The following is a 19,183-nucleotide window of genomic DNA, read 5'->3' as shown; positions in this document are numbered from 1 at the left end:
TCTTTATTGAATTTCTAATTCAGCTCATGAATTGTTTTCCTGATTTCATTGACTTGTTTGTCTGTATTCTTTTATATCTTACTGAATTTCCTTAAAATCATTATTTTGAATTGCTTTTTGGGCATTTCATAAATATCCTTTTCTTTGGGGTCAATGAAGACTTATTATGCTCCTTTAGGGGTATAATATTTCCTTGCTTTTTCATGTTTCTTGTGTCCCTATGTTGATGTCTGTGCATCTAGTAAAACAGTAATTTTTGTAATTTTATGGATTAACTTTCATAGCAAGAGCCTTTTTCCTGTAAATGGATCCTGGATTGTTGATCAGGAGTGGTATGTTGACTTTGGTTCTGGGTGGACTCAGTAACATGGTCTCTGTACAGATTTTTCAACTGTAATCCTCATCTGTGGTGTCTGCAATTTTCTCAATGGCCTAGGCTGCAGGAATTTGTGATGCAGTGGTGCAGGTTTGCTGGTGGTGGGGGTGCCAGGTTGGTTGTCAGGCTAAGCATGTGTGGGTGTGGTGGGCCAGCAGGCTGTTTGGTGGGCTTTCCAGGAAGGTGGAGCCACTGCTGTACTGGCTGTTGAGTTGTGGTGTGGTGTGCTGCATGGCTGCATGGGACTCTTTCTGGGCGACCTCCAGTCAGGCTGTCACGCCAAGGGTGTGTGTGGGGGGCCTGAGTGGTTATGTGGTGCTCTGTCTGTGGGGAGAGGGAGGTGAGACATCTCTAGGCCAGCTATTGAACCAGAGGTGACTGGGCAGCTGTGCCAGGATCTCACCAGTGGGGTAGAGCCAATTTCAGGCTGGCTGTTATGATGGGTGTGAGAGCACATGAGCTAGGTGACTTCACAGGGTTTCCCCACTGTGAAGTTTGCTTGTTTCCCTGGGGAATAGGGTACCTGATTAATTCAGATGTTGTGGTCTTGGTTGTTCCTTTGGGCCTAGGCTCTGGGCAGCTGGCGTATTGGTGCTGTAGGCACCCTTAATGAATGTAGTGGAATGATGGTGGAACCTCAGAGATGGAGGGGATTGGTGGCTACTGACCCCCAACACAAGATGCACTCCAGCAGTGGGTCAAGTTTCAAGATGGCACCATGCTGTAGCAGCTTAGGTCATGGGGGTTGGAATGCCAAAGTTGTTCTTGTTCTGGGGCAATGCAGCCACATGAACTCCCAGTAACTGTCCACACTGGTTTCTGGTCCTGTGAGGACTAGGAGACCCTTTTATAGCAATGACTGTTCCTGTCTGTGGAGATGATGGGGCAAAGGATTCCAGCTTACTTTTTCCCCGTGAGAAGAAGTTTCCCTGGCTCTGAGCTGATCCTCGTGGGGGATACCATGTGGCAGAGGGAGGATATCTCACTTCCCTCTCTGTGGTGCTATCCTGGGCTTCCATGCTCTGTAGAAATCTTGTTGCTCCCCCAGTGCTTTCCAGTGTACTTCATCAGTAACTCCAGTCAAAGCGTAGTTTATTTATTGTTTTGGTACCTTTTTGTGTCAGGCAACTCTAGTTGGCCAGCATGCTGACATCACTCTATAAGTTACTCTAGAATGTTTAATTTAAAAACTGAGCAAAATGTATCACATCTTGGGATATGGTACCTCCTTGTCAAAGCATTATTAAGAACTTTGTAGTAGAAAGATAGATTAAACTTTTTCTCAGAATCATGTGGAGATTACTTTATATAGAGAACATACATTTTAGAATAGTTTTTGAATATAATAAACATGTGTATTTATTATCTTGGCCACCAAGATCATTGCCATTCACTCAAGACAAGAAAGGATTCTCTGCTTTCCTTGGTGGTGAGTTTCTGTTTGATGTTTTATGAGAGCTTTGTGGAACTGTGGCTGTCATCCTGGTTATGTGCTCAAAAACTTGGCAGCAGAAGCAGTACTAGCAGTAGTAACATCCATTTATTCCTGCAAGATGTGAAATGAGGAAATGCTTATTAAAATGGGAGTCAACATGTTTTTAAATAAAGGGTTGTTGAGAATATATCAGGCTTTCTGTGCTGTAAAGTCTGTCACAGTTTTTCAACTCTGCTTTTGTAGCACAAAGGCAGCCATAGACAATGTGTAAATGAATAAGCATGGCTGTGTTCCAATAAAACTTTATTTACAAAACAGGTAGTGAGCTAGATTTGGCCCATGGGGCACAGTTTGCCAACTCTTGCTCTAAAGTCAGGATAGAAAGGTGTTAACTGCAAGTATACGTGTTTTGGAATTTGAAGTGGGAAATTTTCTGCTCCTGGGACTTTAAGAAACACAGAAGATTTTGGGAAAAAGTATTTTTTTCATCAAAGCATAAGACTTACCATTGTGATCAAATTGTTTTCATTACTTAGATAATCGTAATTGAATTTTTGCTGACCCGCTGTTTTGTGGCAAAATCTACTCACAATCTTTAGCAGACAGCTGGGGCATAAAGAATTAGAAAACCATTTATGGTGAATTCTTAAGGGACAACATTATTAATTTGTGTACACTGTAGTTTAGTATGTATATGAAAACTGCTACTAAAAGACTTCGCTTTTTTTCTCAATACAATGGTGTGTCCAACTTTAGCATATGGAAGCATTTCTACAGTGTAAGTTATTCTGAGGAAAAGACATAATTTGTAAATGCTGTCAAGTAAACTATGCATTTCCAAATGCTGCTTGGGTGACTTGATACATCTCTGCAAAAACTGTCCCACAACAGTGCAGGAAAAGAGGACCCTGGTGCAGAGTTTAAGTAGCTCTTTCCAGATGTTTCTGCCCAGAAGTCGTCCTCATGTTCCTGCAATATGAACAGTATCACAAAGAACTATTCAACTTCCATTCCTGGCAATTAATTAAAGATACTTGGCAAATGACTATATTTTTAAAACTTTCTGTGGCTTCATTTGTGGATAAAGTGAAACAAAAGTAGGAAAAAACTTGAGCAAGACTTTAATAAAACAATAAGTTATTAGTAAGGGAAAATATGTCGATTGTAGAATGCTTTAAAATTAATGAACTGTTCTACTGTCTGCCCAGTAGACAGTCCATGAACAAGTTTTTTTACAAGTCATAATGTGTATGGTCAACATACTGTATGCAGGAAAGATTGTGAGACATTGTATTTTTTAGCTCCACATATGAAAAATCATACATACACTTTAATCACAACTGCTCAAACTTTTTTTGTTAACTTTTTAAATTAAAAATACTTATGTTTATTATAGAGAATTTAGAAACAATGAAAACTACAGGACCTAAAAACTCATTGTCACGGCCACCAGCCAAGGGGAACTGCTTTTTTAACCTGTTATTTATAGAAACTCTAAGAGAACAGAGATACTGCAGAATGAAGTAAGGGTGAGGTAAAATATTTGTCTTGCTAACTGATAAGCAAGTCACGATGCAAACAGCAGAGGACCTCGTGATGGGTTACAGGCACTATTAATGCAGTAGAATGTGCAACCAGTGACTTCAAATTGCCCCTTGACAATGTCTTGCAGTTGAAAGCCTATAGAAGGGAAAAAAATTTTAGGCTACATAAAACTCACTGTACACTGTAGTTTTGCTGCTATATTCAATAAGAAGAAAGGAAAAAACAGTAATGCTCCTAGAAGAAAACATGTGAGAATAGCTTCGTAATTTGAGGTAGGCAAAGGTTTCTTAAACAGGACACAAAAATCAGTAACCATAAAAGAATTGTACTACATTCGAGTTGAGGATGTTTAAAAATTGAAACACATCATAAAAAGAGTGAAAAGATAATCCATGGACAGGGTAAAGACATTTACGACAATATATTTGGTAAAAGATTTTTATTCAGAATATATAAAGAACCCCTTCAGATCATTAAGAAAAAGTTAAGCCAGTCAATTTAAATGGCTTAAACAGACAGTTCATATGAGAGGATATCCAAATGGCTGATAAGCATATGAAAAGGTAGTCAATCAAAATCATTAGTCCTTAGGTAAGTAACTACAAATTAAAATCTCAGTGTGACACTACCAGAATGGCTAAAATAAAAAACACTACCGAGTGTTGGTGAGGATAGGGAGCAATTGGAACTTTCATACACTGCTGGTGGGGTAACCCACTTTGAAAAACTGTCAGTGTATCTTAAAGCCAAACATTGCCCATGCTATGATCTGGCTACTGTATTCCTAGGTATTTACCCAAGATAAAGACGGACATATATCCGCCAAAACACATAGATAACAATATTCATAGTAGTTTCATTTACAATAAATCTAAACTGGAAATAACCCAAAAGTCCATCAATAAGAGAATGGAGAAATACATTATAGTATGTTTATACAAGAGAACACCAAACAACAATAAAGAAAAAATAACTTGTTTCTAGCCAAGATGGAGCAGCAGGGATTGGATTTACCTTCTCACTTGAAACAACCAAAAATACCCAGATAACATATATGAAATAATGTTTTTCAAAACCTTGGACTTTAGACAACAAAAGATAGTTATCATTCAGAGATAGAAAATAAATGAATTGAGTCATAAAATGTCCCCAGCTTCACTGCCTGGAGAGTTTCCTGGTCTTGGTGCAGGGAGGGGTATGCTAGGCAGAACCTGTTAGACATCTTGAGTTAAGGAGATAGACTTATGAGTCCAGCAAGATGGTTGGGCATGGTGGCTCAAGCCTGTAATCCCAGCACTTTGGGAGGCCAAGGCAGGCAGATCACCTGAGGTCAGGAGTTCAAGACCAGACTGGCCAACATGGTGAAACCCCATCTCTACCAAAAGTACAAATGTTAGCCAGGCATGATGCTGAGTGCTTGTAATCCCAGCTACTCGGGAGGCTGAAGCAGGAGAATCTCTTGAACCCAGGAGGTGGAGGTTGCAGTGAGCCAAGATCTCACTGTGTGGGCAACAGAGTGAGACTTTGTCTTGGAAAAAAAGAAAAAGAGTCCAGAAAGACCAAGTGATGACGGTCTGCAGGACAGAGTACCAGAGAGGAGAGAACTACACAGACAGAAGACTGTGGAGCTCTGCAGGAGATCCTCCATAAGGATGCAGCATATGACTGATCAGCACACACATTTGAGGAAACAATCTCAGGTTGAGGAAAGAATCATCCAAGAGAATGAAAAAGAACAGTGCCCAACATTCATTCAGGACCAAGAACAGTGACTGTTCCCACTAGGCATACTTTAAAAACTCATAATCCAGGAGGCATTGAATAGAATACTCAGGAAGCTCTCACCTCAGTATTGGGGGAATTGTTAACCCTAGACTGTGTCCTGCTCTGGATCTAACAAATTAAAACACCAGTACTGAAATGATTAATCTGTTTCTAAATAGCTTAACTGTATCCTAGCATAAAGTATGGGAACATAAAAATATCCAGCACCCAACAAGGTAAAATTCAAGATGTCTAGCATTTAGTCAAAGATTACCAGGCTTGCACAGAAGCAGAAAAATATTAACATTATTCACCATAATGAGGAGAATAATCACTGAATTGAAAGCAATTCAGAACTGGCACATATTTTAGAATATGAAAACAAAGATATTAAAAATTACTAAAACCATATTCCATATATTCATAAAGTTAAGTAGAGGCATGGAAGATATTAAAAAGACATGCAAATCTAACTTCTTGAGATGAAAATGACAAGACCTGAGATGAAAAATATACTGGATGGGATTAATGGCAGATTAGACATTGCAGAAGAAAAAAACAAGTGAACTTGAAGATATTGCAGTAGAAACTCTCCAAAGTGAAATATAAAAAGGAAAAACAGAATTTAAAAAAGATGAACAGAGCATCAGTGAACTCTGGGACAACTTCAGGGTGGCTAATATATGGGCAATTAGAGTACCAAAAGGAGAAGAGATAGGAGTGACAGAAAAAAATTTGGAGAAATAATAGAAAAGTTTCCAAACTTGATGAAAACTATAAATCTAAGAATGTCAGTGAACTACAAGCACTAGAAGCATGAAAAAAAGTGGCATCAAGTCACATCATAATCAAATTGCTCAAGACTACTGGTACAGAAAAAAATTTAAAAAGCCCTTAGAAAAAATAGACATATTACATACATGGGAACAAAGTTAAGAATGACAGTAGATTCTCTGCCTCCTGTCATTCATGCAAGTGAAGCAACATCTTTAGAGTACTAGAAGAATAAAATTGTTAACCTAAAATTTCATACCCAGCAAAAATATCTTTTAAAAATGAAGGTAAAATAAAGACATTTTCAGACATACAAATGCTACACTACACCTGCCCCATAAGAATTGTTGAAGGAAGTTCTTTAGGCAGAAGGAAAATATCAGATGGAAATATGGATCTTCTCAAAGGAATGACTGCACCAGAAATGATAGCTACATAGGTAACTATATTTTAAAAGTTTCTCCTAAATAAGGCATCTTTTAAAGATTGACTCTTTAAATACAAATAATAATCATCTGTTGTAGGGTTTATAATATATGTATAAGTAAATTATGTATGACAGTAATAGTATAAATGCCAGAAAAGGATAAATTAATGAGGTGAAAAACTTGTCCAATGAAAACTACAAAGCATTGCTGAAAGAAATTAAAGAAGTCATAAATAAGTATAAAGACATGCCATGTTCATGAACTGGAAGACTATCATAAAAGGAAGTATGATATTATAAGGTTCTTTTTATAATGCATGTAAAATGGTATCACATTACTTGAACGTATACTGTGATAAGTTAAAGATGTAAGTTATAAACCGCAAAGCAGCCATCAAAGTGACAAAATAAAGCATTTTAGCTTTTATGCCAAAAATGAAATAAAATGGAATCCTAAAAATATTCAAATATCGCCTGTAATCCCAGCACTTTGGGAGGCTGAGGTGGGTGGATCACCTGAGGTCAGGAGTTCGAGAGCAGCCTGGCCAACATAGCAAAACCCCATCTCTATTAAAAATACAAAAATTAGCTGGGTGTGGTGGCACGCACCTGTAATCCCAGCTACTCAGTAGGCTGAGGCAGGAGAATTGCTTGAACCTGGGAGGCAGAGGTTGCAGTGAGCCGAGATCATGCCAATGCACTCCAGCCTGGGTGACAGAGTGAAACTCTGTCTCAAAAAAAAAATAATAAATTCAAATAAATGGATAAATGTATGATGTTTATGGGTCAAGAAACTCATTATTGTTAAGATAACCATTCTCTTCAAATTGATCTATAGATTTAACACAATTCCAATAAAATTCTTAGCAGACTTTTAATATAAATTGACAAACTGATTAAAAATTCTTATGAAAATGTAGAAGCCCTAAAATAGCCAAAACAAATTTCAGAAAGAAGAAGAAAATTGCAAGGCTTGTACTCCATAATATTTATATTATTAGCTCCAGTAATCAAGATAGCATGTTATTGGTGTAAAGATAGGCAAATAGATAATGGAATAGAATAGAGCATGAAAACAGACCTATACACACACACACACATATATATATATATATATGTGGACAATTGATTTTTTATAAAGGAGAAAGGTAGTCTTTTTAAAAAATAATGCCAGAACAATTGGATATCTATGTGCAAAAATGTGAACTTCAATCCATATCTTGTACAATATACAAAAACTAACTAAGACTCAACAATCTAAGAATAGAAGGAAATTGCCCCAACATAATAAAGACCATATAAGAAAAACCTGCGGTGAACATCATACTCAATGGTGAAAGCAAAAACAAAACAAGGATGCCCACTTTTGCCACTTCTATTTAACACAGCACTGGAAGTTCTAGGAAAAGCAACTAGGCAAGAAAAAGAAATAAAAGACTTTCAAATTGGAAATGAAGAAGGAATACTTTTTCCCTTCACAGATGATGTGATCTTATATGTTAAACCCTAAAATATCCACAAAAAGATTGTTAGAACTAATAAATGAATTCACCAAAGTAGAAGGATACAAGGTCAACATGCAAAAATAAATTGCATTTCTATACACTAAAAAATCAATCTGAAAAGCAAATGAAGTAAACAGTTCTATTTACAATAGCATTGAAAAGAATAAAGAACTTGGCAATTAACTTAATCAAGGAGGTGAAAACTTGTGTGATGAAAACTACAAAGCATTGCTGAAAGAAATTAAAGAAGATATAAATAAGTATAAAGACATCCCATGTTCATGAATTGGAAAACTTAATATTGTTAAGACATCAGTACTATGTAAAGCAACCTATGGATTCAAAGCAACCTATGGATTCAGTGCAATTCCTATCAAAATCCCAGTTGTTATTGTTGTAAAGGTAGGCAAATAGATAATGGAATAGAATAGAGCATAAAAATAGACTTACACACACACACACACACACACACACACATATATGGACAATTGATTTTTATACATATATATGGACAATTTTCTATTTCAAAGAAATAGAAAAAAGCCATTCTGAAATTTATATGGAGTCTCAAAGGACCCCAAATAGTCAAGATAATCTTGAAAAAATAACAAAGTTGGAGGACTCATACTTTCTGATTTCAAAACTTACTGCAGAGCTATAGTAATTAAAACAGTGTGACACTGACAGCCATGGAGACCAATGGAATAGAATAGAGAGCCCAGAATTAAACCCTAGAATATACGATCAAATGATTTTTGACAATGGTGCCAAGACCATTCAATGGGAAAAGACGTCATGTATAAAAATAACTCAAAATGGATGAACCATCTAAATGTAAAACCTGAAACTATAAAACTCTTAGAAGAAAACATAGAGCAAAATCTTCATGATATTAGTTTTGGCAATGATTTCTTGGATATGACACCAAAGGCACCAGGAACAAAAGAAAAATAGCCAAGTGGACTTCATGAAAATTAAAATTTTGTGCCTCAAAAAGGCACTATCAACAGAGTATAAAGGCGACCCACAGAATGGGAGAAAGTATTTGCAAATCATATATCTGATAAGGGATTGATATCCAGAGTATATAGAGAACTTATAAAATTCAACAACAAAGCAAACAACATGATTCATAAATGGGCAAAAGACTTGAATAGACATTTCTCCAAAGAAGATATGCGAATGGCCAATAAGCACATAAAAAGATGTTCAGTGTTTAGGAGGGATGAGGGTAAGGGAAGAAATGAGGGTTACCAATGGCTACAAAAACTTTTGGGTGATGGATATGTGCATTATCTGATTGTGGTGGTGGTTTCATGGGTGAATACATATGAGAAAACTTACCAAATTGTACGCTTCAAATATGTAATTGATTATGTGTCAATTATACCTCAATGAAACTGTTAAAAATGAACTACTGATATAAGCAACAACCAAAATAATTTCAGAGCCATTATATTGACAATAAGAAGCCAGATGTAAAAGTATGTACAGTATCATTCCATGTATATTTAGTTCAAGAATAGGCAAAGATAGTTTTTGATGAAAATAAAATCAGAATAGTGGATACCAACAGGGGGTGAGGGTGGCTATTCAATAGTGAGGGGCATGAGGGAACCTTCTAGGATGTTGGAAATATTCTAAATCTTGACCAGGGTGGGGATTACATGGATCTTAAAAGTATAAGAATTCATACATTTACAGTGAGCATACTTGGTGTACTTTATGTATGTTATACCTCAATTAAAAAAAAAGAGGAGAAAGAAAAGGAGGAAGAAGACAATGCAGTGAATCAAATGCCAGTACTGAAATGCCAATAAAAGTCTCTGGAACAGTGTGAGATTGTCCCTTGGGAGTGACCAGGAAACAAAGATGCTCTTTAAAGAATAGCATAAGGCGTGCTCTCATTTGAGAGTGTCCAGCCCAGAACCCCTACAGAATTGGAAACCGATTCTAAAGCAGACACTGTGTCTCTTCCAGCTGGTGTTTGTCAAGCCTTCTGTTTCTAATGGCATAAATATAACTGACTGCTGCTGAAAAATTAAGAGCATTTCTACTTATGAAAAAAATAAAGAAATTGGAGTAAAAAGACCTTATTAAGAAAAGAATTTCAGTGTTCACTAATTCATGCTGCTCTAAATTTCTTGGATTCAAAGTCAACAGCAGAAAAATCTAATTTGCTTCTATTAAAAATGGAGCAATAAGCTTAAAACTTTGTGTTTGTATTTGGAAGGCCATTTACAATGTTGCAGAAGGAGAACATCTTCAGGCTTTTAGTTTGGGAATAATGGTACAGTCCTGGCATCTTAGCCTCTTCTTTGTTTAGGGCCAGGATTCCCCTTCAAATCTCTGACTTCTTTCTGAGTATGCTTGTACCTCTGAGTTGAAGGCAAAAAGTGGAACATAGAAGGAACATCTCTGTCAATGCTTATGGACTTCTCCACTGTGGAGAGTCCCTCTTTGCCATCCCCAGCTTTGGCTGACTTGACTTTAATTGGTATTTCATTCTCCCATCCTGGTGGTGTCTACCAACTCTCTCCTGAGGAGGAGTCTTGGTCCTGGCCATCCTAGTGTTAACCTGGTGACAGGAAGACCAGAAAGAAGCCATAATCATTCCTCTTCCATCAAGGCAGATCTGCCTAACTCCTATTGTTAACTGTTACCTCCTTCACATCCCTCCATCTCTAGATTGTGAAAGGAGTTGTCCTCTGATGGGTGATCTGCAAATCAAGAAATGAAATATGAGACCTAAAAAAATCTTGGGTCACAGATTCTGTTTGCAGAAGATGTTGAGAGACCATCAGAGGAAGCGGACACTGGGGATGATGTAAGCTGGAGACACAAGGAAAACTGGGGCTACCAGCCCCATTTTTTATGGCAAAAATGATATACATTGACTTTTGAGTGTTCCTTCTCTATGACACCCTCTGCCCTGATTTCTTAAAGAACTCTTTTTAGTGTTTAATCACTACTAAGTTCAAGGGCAAAAAACCTTTGTTTTTCTATATATGAATATTTCTTTTGTTCTAGAGTTTGCCTGCTTCACAGAAACCCACACAATCTGAGAGTATAAATTCCTTCCTTTGGACGTTTGTCATTCCATTTATAGCAATATTGAAAAATAAATACATTATAAATTTGTTATTAGTGTCTGAACAAACTCTACTCTGATACCCATATCTTAAATGTGGTCTTCTTATAAATAAACCCAAGTTATACAGAGTAGATATTTTTGTGCACTTCAACCGTAACAAAGTGACTTTAGGACTATAAATGGTTCTAAGAAAAAATGAGTATTTTATGTACTTTAATTTTTTTCTCAAAATTTCCATTCCCTCCCACACTTATACACATAAAACCCAAACCATAAAAAGGTGTTTTTTAAATAACTTCTAAATTCCCACTATGTTATGTTTCCAGGCCAGATTACAGTTAAAACAAAGTCTTGACAGACAGAGTAACTTATCACTTAGGCCACAAATCTTAGTCTTTGGGGAGCAAAATGAATCATAGCACAGTCTTCTGGGCACTGTCTTTGTATGTTAGTGGTCTATCTTTTCCTCCCAGTGATGATGTGATCTGATTTTTGATGACGTAGGAATTTGGCAAGTGGAGCCTTCCCATGTCAGCTGTCTTCCTTCCCTACCAAGGATGCACACTCCTTGGTTAGTTTGGAGAAATAGAGCAGAAGTCAATGTCCTTTTGTTCCTAATTGTATTTTCTTTGTATTTTTTTAATACATTTGATGCACGCTTTTGCTTATAGCCATGTCCATTTATTTTTCCCCATTAACTCATCACACATTTATCAAGGGCCTACCATGTGAATCTGGACTCTGTATTAGTCTGTTCTCATGCTACTAATGAAGACATACCTGAGACTGGGTAATTTATAAAGGAAAGAGGTTTGATTGACTCACAGTTCCACATGGTTGGGGAGGCCTCCCAATCATGGCGGAAGGCAAAGCAGGAGCAAAGGAATGCCTTACATGGCAGTAGGCAAGAGAGTGCTTGTGGAGGGGAAATCCCGTCTGTAAAACCATCAGATCTTGTGAGACTTAATTCACTACCACGAGAACAGTACAGGCGATACTGCCCCATGATTCAGTTACCTCCCACTGAGTCCCTCCCATGACATGTGGGAATTATGAAAGCTACAATTTAGAATGAGATTTGGATGGGGACACAGCGAAACCATAGCAGACTCTGAAGCCAGATTACCTGGTTAATACCTCAGTTCTGCTGCTTAGTAATTCTGGACCTTGGGAAAGGTCCAGTGCCTCAGTTTCCTCACCTGTAAAATGAGGGTAATAATAGTACCTATCACATAGGTTGTCTTGAGGATTGCATGAGTTACAGATAAGGGGTTTAGAATATTGTCTGACTCATAGTAAATACTATTTAGGTGGTGTTGTTACTGTTGTTGCTGCAACAAATGCCAGACCATGGAATTTACCTTGCTGGCATGTAAATGTCCCTAAGACCAACCTCTTTAAAGCTGGGTACCCAAACATGTTTCTTCTCAAGGCACTTTCCTTCTAATGTCATGGGTACTGTCTACACAGGCCTGATTTATCCGCATCAGAGTTCCCCAGCCTTGAAACTGTTGGTTTTGTGGACCAGATAATTATTTCTTGTGGGATTGTCCTGTGAGCTGTTATAATTTTAGCAGCATCCGTGCTCTCTACCCAATAGATGCCAGTAAGAAACTCTTGCAGTTGTGACAAGAAAAAATTTCCCAGACTTTGCCAAATGTCCCGCTGGGGACAAAATTGCCCGCAGTTTTGGGAACCACCTATTTAAACTGGTAAATCCTCCTGCAGAGGTGGCACTGTAGCTGCCCCCTGTATTCTAAGGTGGCTGCTGGTTACATGTTGTCATCTTGTCTTCTCCGTGGGCTTGTTTTTGAAGAGTCATGTTAGATCTGCCTCTTAAACCACATGTTTGGAGGCACAGGGTCATTTCTGCTGTTACACTGAGGTCTCTGTAGTAGGAGGGGCTCCTCTCTAAAGTATTCTCCCTCTTCTCAATCTCAGGCTTCTCTGGAAAGAGGAAGAAAGCACATAGCCTCCTTCGGACTTCTGATTGTGGCTACCCTTGAAGACAAGCCTCCCGGCCCTTGTAGCTTAAGGAATTTACTGCTCATCACTATGGAAAAGAAGCAGGTGTCCCAAAATCTCACACTTGGGAAATCTTGCTGTGTGAGATGGGGCAGCATGGTCGTTGGTTCAGGTTCTCCATGCCCCGTGCCCTTGTTAAGAGTGACACAGATGGTTAATGTTGATGGAATGCTCACCATGTCCCAGACCCTGGGCTAAGCACTTTATAAGGATTGGCCTGTTAACTTTTCACATTTACCATCTAAGGCAGATATTTTTGTCTCAATTTCATAGATGAGGAGACCTCAGTGTAGAGACATTAAATCCACTGCTACCAAGAGGCAGAAGCATGGATTTAAACCCAGGCATCTGGCTGCAAAGCTGAACCCCAGTGATGCATATCCTCCCATCTGCTCACATGGCACCATCTCCCTTGGTCTCTAGAAAGTGGCAGCTTGCTCCTTGCAAGGACTGTCCCCTGTTCTGCTCTAGTTAGATTTAAGCTCCTACATTCCATCCTGGTCATATACAACTGTCCATCATTAGATTACCCTCATGCTGACCTGAAATGTGATGGAAGGAGTTTCGTTTTGTTTAGTTTTGTTTTCATGTTAATAATGTCACTGAGACCCAACCGCTCCCCAAAACCTTTGTTTTTTTTGGCTCTCCCTATGCTGAACACTAAACCCATTTCTTCCCTGCCTTTAGGCTGACCTTGAGATTCTGCTAACTGATAAGTCTCCCGTGAGGCGTAAACCGACCTTTTAAATTGCATTAAAACCTTTGAGCTCCACAATGGTTGAACTAGTTTACAGTCCCACCAACAGTGTAAAAGTGTTCCTGTTTCTCCACATCCTCTCCAGCACCTGTACCCTAAAACCTAAAGTATAATAATAAAAACACACACACACACACAAAAACACCTTTGAGCTAAGCCCATTGGCCACAGAGTTTACCTTGCTGGCACCAGGTTTCCTAATACCTACATTTCCCTAAGACCAACCTCTTTAAAACTGTTAATTCTCTAAGCAAGTAGTGGTCACTTTTAATACACGTTCAGCTCCATCCCAGATACAGGATTCCATATAAGCCAAATATAAAGATATTAGGGTGGAAAAAGAGTTATACCTAATTTAAAGGGCCTTTAGTGGAATTTTATTGTATTGAATATTGTTCAAAATATGTTGGCCATTGGAAAGTGTGGTGTCTTTTTCCTCCTGTGACATTGGTAGTTTATGTGAACAGTTTATGATTTGGACCATAAATCCATGCATTACCCGATTTCTCTTTGGCCTACCTTGTTTTCGTGATGCTGAGGCCACATGGATCTGCTTTAATTTTCCACTTTCTATTACAGCTGTGGCTTTGAGAGCATTGTCCTTAGAGTGAAAAAAATAACAACAGTATCTGTAGAAGGCACTCAGAGAAAATGAAGGCCATAAAATGTCAAAGTACAAATGAATTATGTAGAATGTTTGTTTGAGAATATTTCTGAGTAGCATCGAGAACATTCTGTTCTCTTCCTTTATTTTCTTCCTGTGCCTTTCACAGGGAAGACTTGTCACAGACACACACAGACCCGCAGGAGGAGGGCTTATTGTTTAGTATGGATTTATTCGTTGATTCAAATAATGCAGGAGGTTTATCGAACACCTACTGTGTGCCAGGCACTGGAGATATGCTGGTGATGTACCCACCCTTCCCTGGAAGAGCCTGGAGCCTAATGGGGAAGACAGGAATAAACAAGTGCAGTGCAGTCAGGAGGTGCACTGCAATGGTTAAAGTCTGGCCAGAGTTTGGGATTACAGAGGAGAGTGACAATGATGACAGTGACAACCACGTTTGTTAAACACTTTCTATGTGCTGGGCACTGTGCTTTCTACACATTATCTATTTTTTAATCCTCACAACGACTTTGTGTCATAGAAGTTACTATTGTCCCCTTTATACAGAGGAGGAAATTGAGACTCAAAGAAAAGATTTCTAAGCTGAATCTTAAAAGCAAAGTAAGAATTATCCAGGGACAATTTAAAAAATAAATAAGTAAGATGCAATGGGGGGAAAAGAGGCATTATCCACAGGGAAGAAGGAAGAGGCCATGATTCTGGGATGAGGAATAGCAAATACAAAGACACGGAGCAAATGGATGAGATGATCTTTGTGTGCCAGGGTGGCAGTGGGAGCCGGGGCAGCTGAACCTCATTTACACAACCTGGTCCTGCCCATGGTTCCGGGATTTCAATCGTGTGACCTGTTGTCATGGAACATGACCTGTGCTTCCCAATACCCAACTTCAGTTCTCCTTGCCCCTCAACTGGCAGAGCCACTTAATTAGGTAATGTTCCCATGTGATTAGGGTGACGAATTGAACCTTGAAGTGGTTGTTCCAGTGACTCTGAGATTAAGCTCAACAGCTGGGCCTCTCTGGGAAAGTTGGCAGGGCTGGCAGGATCCACAGGGATGTTGAGTTCTTAGTCTTCCAAGCTGGACTTCAAGGGGCCTTGAACAAGTCACTTAACTTCTGTAACATTTGCTTTGTCCTGCGGATGCCCTGAAAGCATGTCTGGTTCAAGTCTGTATTCCCAGAACCTACCGCAGAGCCTAGTACATGATAAACTGTAAAGTGGGGATACCAGTAATTGTTGCAAGGCATTTCAGGTGATTAATGATATTTCCAATGAAAGCCTCTAAACTGCTCAGTGAAAGGTAAGGAATAAATAAATAGTCCCCTTTCTCAAGTTTCCTTAATTAACTAGTCATCATTGATCTAAGTCTTTCTGTTTAGAGTTGGCAGATATTCGTTGTACTAGGAAAACCATCTTAGCCTCTGCTTCATGCAATTTTAGTTTGCAGTGGGTGGGTATAAATGAAAGCAAACCAGAGGCAGAAGTTTTTTCCATACATAGGGCATGCCTAGTGGAAAAGCAGCCTTTTCAGCAGAGGAAGGCGGGTCGAATGTGCAGCAGGACAGAAAAACCCAGAGCCCTGATTGTGCCCATTGTCCAATGACTGCTCCTTTGCAAGGGCTGATCCCTGACATTGAATGGCGGGAGGGTGATGACTGCATTGAAATATCTGCTAATAGGCAAGGCCCTCCCTTCCTCCATACCCTTTCTCCTCCGTTAAAGACTTTCTGGAAAACAGAGCAAAAACAATGCGGCAACCCCAAGGGTTGATGAGAATTGCGTTCCCCCTGCAGCTTCTATTACTCTTGTGCCTTTGTCTCCATGGACTTGGTGAAGGGTATAGCTGTCAGGTGTCTCTCCTCCCTGATGCAGGGTAATCTGGACTGATTGACTTGTCCATTGTCCTAAGGTTGGAGCTAAAAACAAAACAGGAAAAGCTGCTTGATGAGGATGAAGAGGAACTTGGTGGCCAAATGCTGTTGCTTTCCAGGCATTGGACACAATGCTTATTCTCTCTGAGAAACTTACATCCAAAGGCAGTGACTTTGAAAGGACCGTGGCTGTGGAATTAGAGACAGATGCGTAGCTGGCCATGAGTAGATATTAAATTGTATTAAACTATGCAAACCGCATTTCTCACGCAAGGCTTGTTTCCACCTTACATCAGCCCTTGAGCTGCATTTGCATTTCTATAGAGAACGAAATAAAAGCAGCATGTCACTTACTCATTTCTATTCATAACTGTGAGCTGTTATTCTAGCTCTCATCTACCCTACACAGCACTGCCAGATTAATCTTCCTAAACCTGCATCAACAGCGAGTTTGGTTCCCAGCATTTCACTGAATCAACTCAAGTTTATAAGGCCCAGGTGTTGAGAGGGATATAAACAGACTTTAGACGGGACTAATTTTAAGGTAACCAGACATCCTGCTTTGTCTGGGACAATCATTGCTTATGCTTGTTATCCTGATACAATTATTAATAGTGCCTCTTTTCACTCTCAAAAGTGATCCTGATTAGACAATGAATTACAAGGTCACCCTACTCATGTCTGTCAAGTGTTCATAAGATAAAAAGGGTGGAAAGGATGAAGGTAAATAATAGTAATTTCAAAACAAGGTAGAGATTGGAGGTAGAGGAGTTAGGTGTTTGCAGAAGGAAGGGAGCCATTGAGGCTGAGAGTGATAGGGGAGGCTCATTTAGTTCTAGGACTTGGCCTTGGCTTCGAAGGATGATGACGACTCAAAAAAGGGGAGAGAGGCTGGCGAAGGTGTGGGAGCTGTGTGAGTTAAGGGTGTATTCCGTGGCTCTCAAAGGGTCACCTAGATGGAGCTTCCTCTGGGAAGAGGAGAGCAGGAGCTGTGAGATGGGAGGGACAGATCTGGAAGGCTTGAAAGGCAGGTGAGGAACTTGTGCTTTACCCTGGGGGCTGAAGGAAGCCATAGAGATACTGGCGTGAAATAGCCAAGGTGAACAGGAGGATTCAACTGGTCCTGGCCTAGGACTGGTCATCTCATCAGCAACTGAAGACAGAGGATCTGACCCGCAGAAGCTGCCTCCAAACCATCACGCCATGCTGCCTGCCCCTCTCCCATGGCCTGCACGATTTCCTAGGTAAATTAAAAATTTTCACCCATGACAGGGTGAGGCAAATGGATGTTCTGGTCTCTTGGTTTCCAGAAGCCTCCAGCCAAGAGTTGACATGAGCTTGCTGTTTTAGCATCAGTTAAAATAATTATTGTATCATGACTTCTGACAGGAACAAAACAAAAAGATACACTTACAGGAGCAGGCTGTGCAGTCAGGACATGCGCGATCCTTCAGAGGGCCTTTGGGTAGTGAGACACTCGCCGCAGGGTGTTTATCTGTCCTCCATATGGGGAATCATCTTCATAATTTTGCTCAACTGGAATCAGAGCTAAGGCTCCATGTGCACAATGGAGAGATTCATTTTGTCTTGTGCCTGCCTCTTCCTCCTTTCTTCCTTCCTTTTTTCTTTCTTTCAACTAGAATCATTGAGTACTCAACACATGGACACACCGTAAGCCAGCTGCTCTCACTCCGTGGTTGCCACAGCAACCCAGTCTTGTGAGATCAGAGCATCTTCATTTTGCAGATGAAGAAAATAAGCTTCTGAGAGGGTAGGAGAACTGCTGGAGGTGACCAGCTGTATGCATTGTTGAGCACCTTGCCAGGGTAATTACATCAAGCAGGTCTCTGTGAATAGTTTGATTATTTCTAGTAATGCTGTTGAGGAAATGAAACCAACAGAGAGCAATACTAGGTCAGCGGTACTCAAGCCTGACTGTGCATTAGCACCATTTCAGCTCCAGGTGCTTAAAAAATACATGTTTCTGGCTGGGCGCCGTGGCTCACGCCTGTAATCCCAGCACTTTGGGAGGCCGAGGCAGGTGGATCACGAGGTCAGGAGATTGAGACCATCTGGCTAACACAGTGAAACCCCGTCTCTACTAAAAATACAAAAAATTAGTCGGGCGTGGTGGCGGGCGCCTGCAGTCCCAGCTACTTGGGAGGCCGAGGCAGGAAAATGGCATGAACCCGGGAGGTGGAGCTTGCAGTGAGCTGAGATCGCACCAGTGCACTCCAGCCTGGGCGACAGAGCAAGACTCCGTCTCAAAAAAAAAAAAAAAGAAAATACATGTTTCTGGGCTCTGTGCCCCAAAGGTTCTGTTTTAGTGGCTCCTGGTGGAGCTTAAGAATCTCTGCATTGTTTTTTTAAGTCCACTAGAGTAATAGTTCTTCAACCATAGTATGTATCCATTGTTAAAACAGATTCTGGGCTTTCACCCCTTGAGTGTCTGATTCAGGAGGTCTCCGGTGGGCCTGAGCATTGCATTCCATGCTGCTACTCTGCGGAGGACACTCAGAACTGCTGCCGGAGAGGCTGCTGATGCTTATCCCGCCCATGCGCTGCTGAGGTGGAAGGCTCCTGGACTCTGCATGCTCAGATGGTTTGAGTCTATTTTGTGGAGGGCATGATAGGATTAGAGGAGCTAGACCTGGGGTGGCTACATATGAGCCATCCCCCCTTCCTCGAAACCTGGGGTAGACATCATTTACTGACCACTGTGCTCTTTTTAACTGAGTCCTGGCTCAAGGTCCCTCTCATCTCTCTGCAGCCTGCCCATACCAATCAAATGGTGTTGGCTCACAAGCCAAACCTATTATTGTTTGCTAAGCTAGACATTCTAACCGACACTTCCAAAATCAGTCATTGAAAAATTCTGTTAGTTTGTGGAACGTGTGCCTTAATTGTTCATGAGAGGGAACCCCCGGGGAGTGGTTCTTGACCTTGGCTGCACATTAGAATCACCTAGGAAATTCAAAACGA

The 19,183-nt window shown here is 40.0% G+C and overlaps 1 protein-coding gene and 1 long non-coding RNA gene across 2 annotated transcripts in view; one reads left to right on the top strand and one right to left on the bottom strand.

Annotated features, from left to right (window-relative positions):
* Positions 1-19,183, top strand: part of THSD4 (thrombospondin type 1 domain containing 4) — a 674,737-nt gene that overhangs the window by 47,457 nt on the left and 608,097 nt on the right. The window lies entirely within an intron of this gene.
* LOC129482318 (uncharacterized) lies at positions 1,543-17,861 on the bottom strand. Its single transcript, XR_008657660.2, has 3 exons — positions 17,616-17,861; positions 14,222-14,303; positions 1,543-1,922 (listed from the first exon to the last, which is right to left on the bottom strand). It is a non-coding gene; the product is annotated as an uncharacterized lncRNA (long non-coding RNA).

The sequence above is a fragment of the Symphalangus syndactylus genome, chromosome 5 (genome assembly GCF_028878055.3).
Source record: "Symphalangus syndactylus isolate Jambi chromosome 5, NHGRI_mSymSyn1-v2.1_pri, whole genome shotgun sequence".
Taxonomy (NCBI): Eukaryota; Metazoa; Chordata; class Mammalia; order Primates; family Hylobatidae; genus Symphalangus; species Symphalangus syndactylus.
Note: the sequence above shows the minus strand (reverse complement) of the source record. Positions and strands in the feature narration are given on the sequence as shown.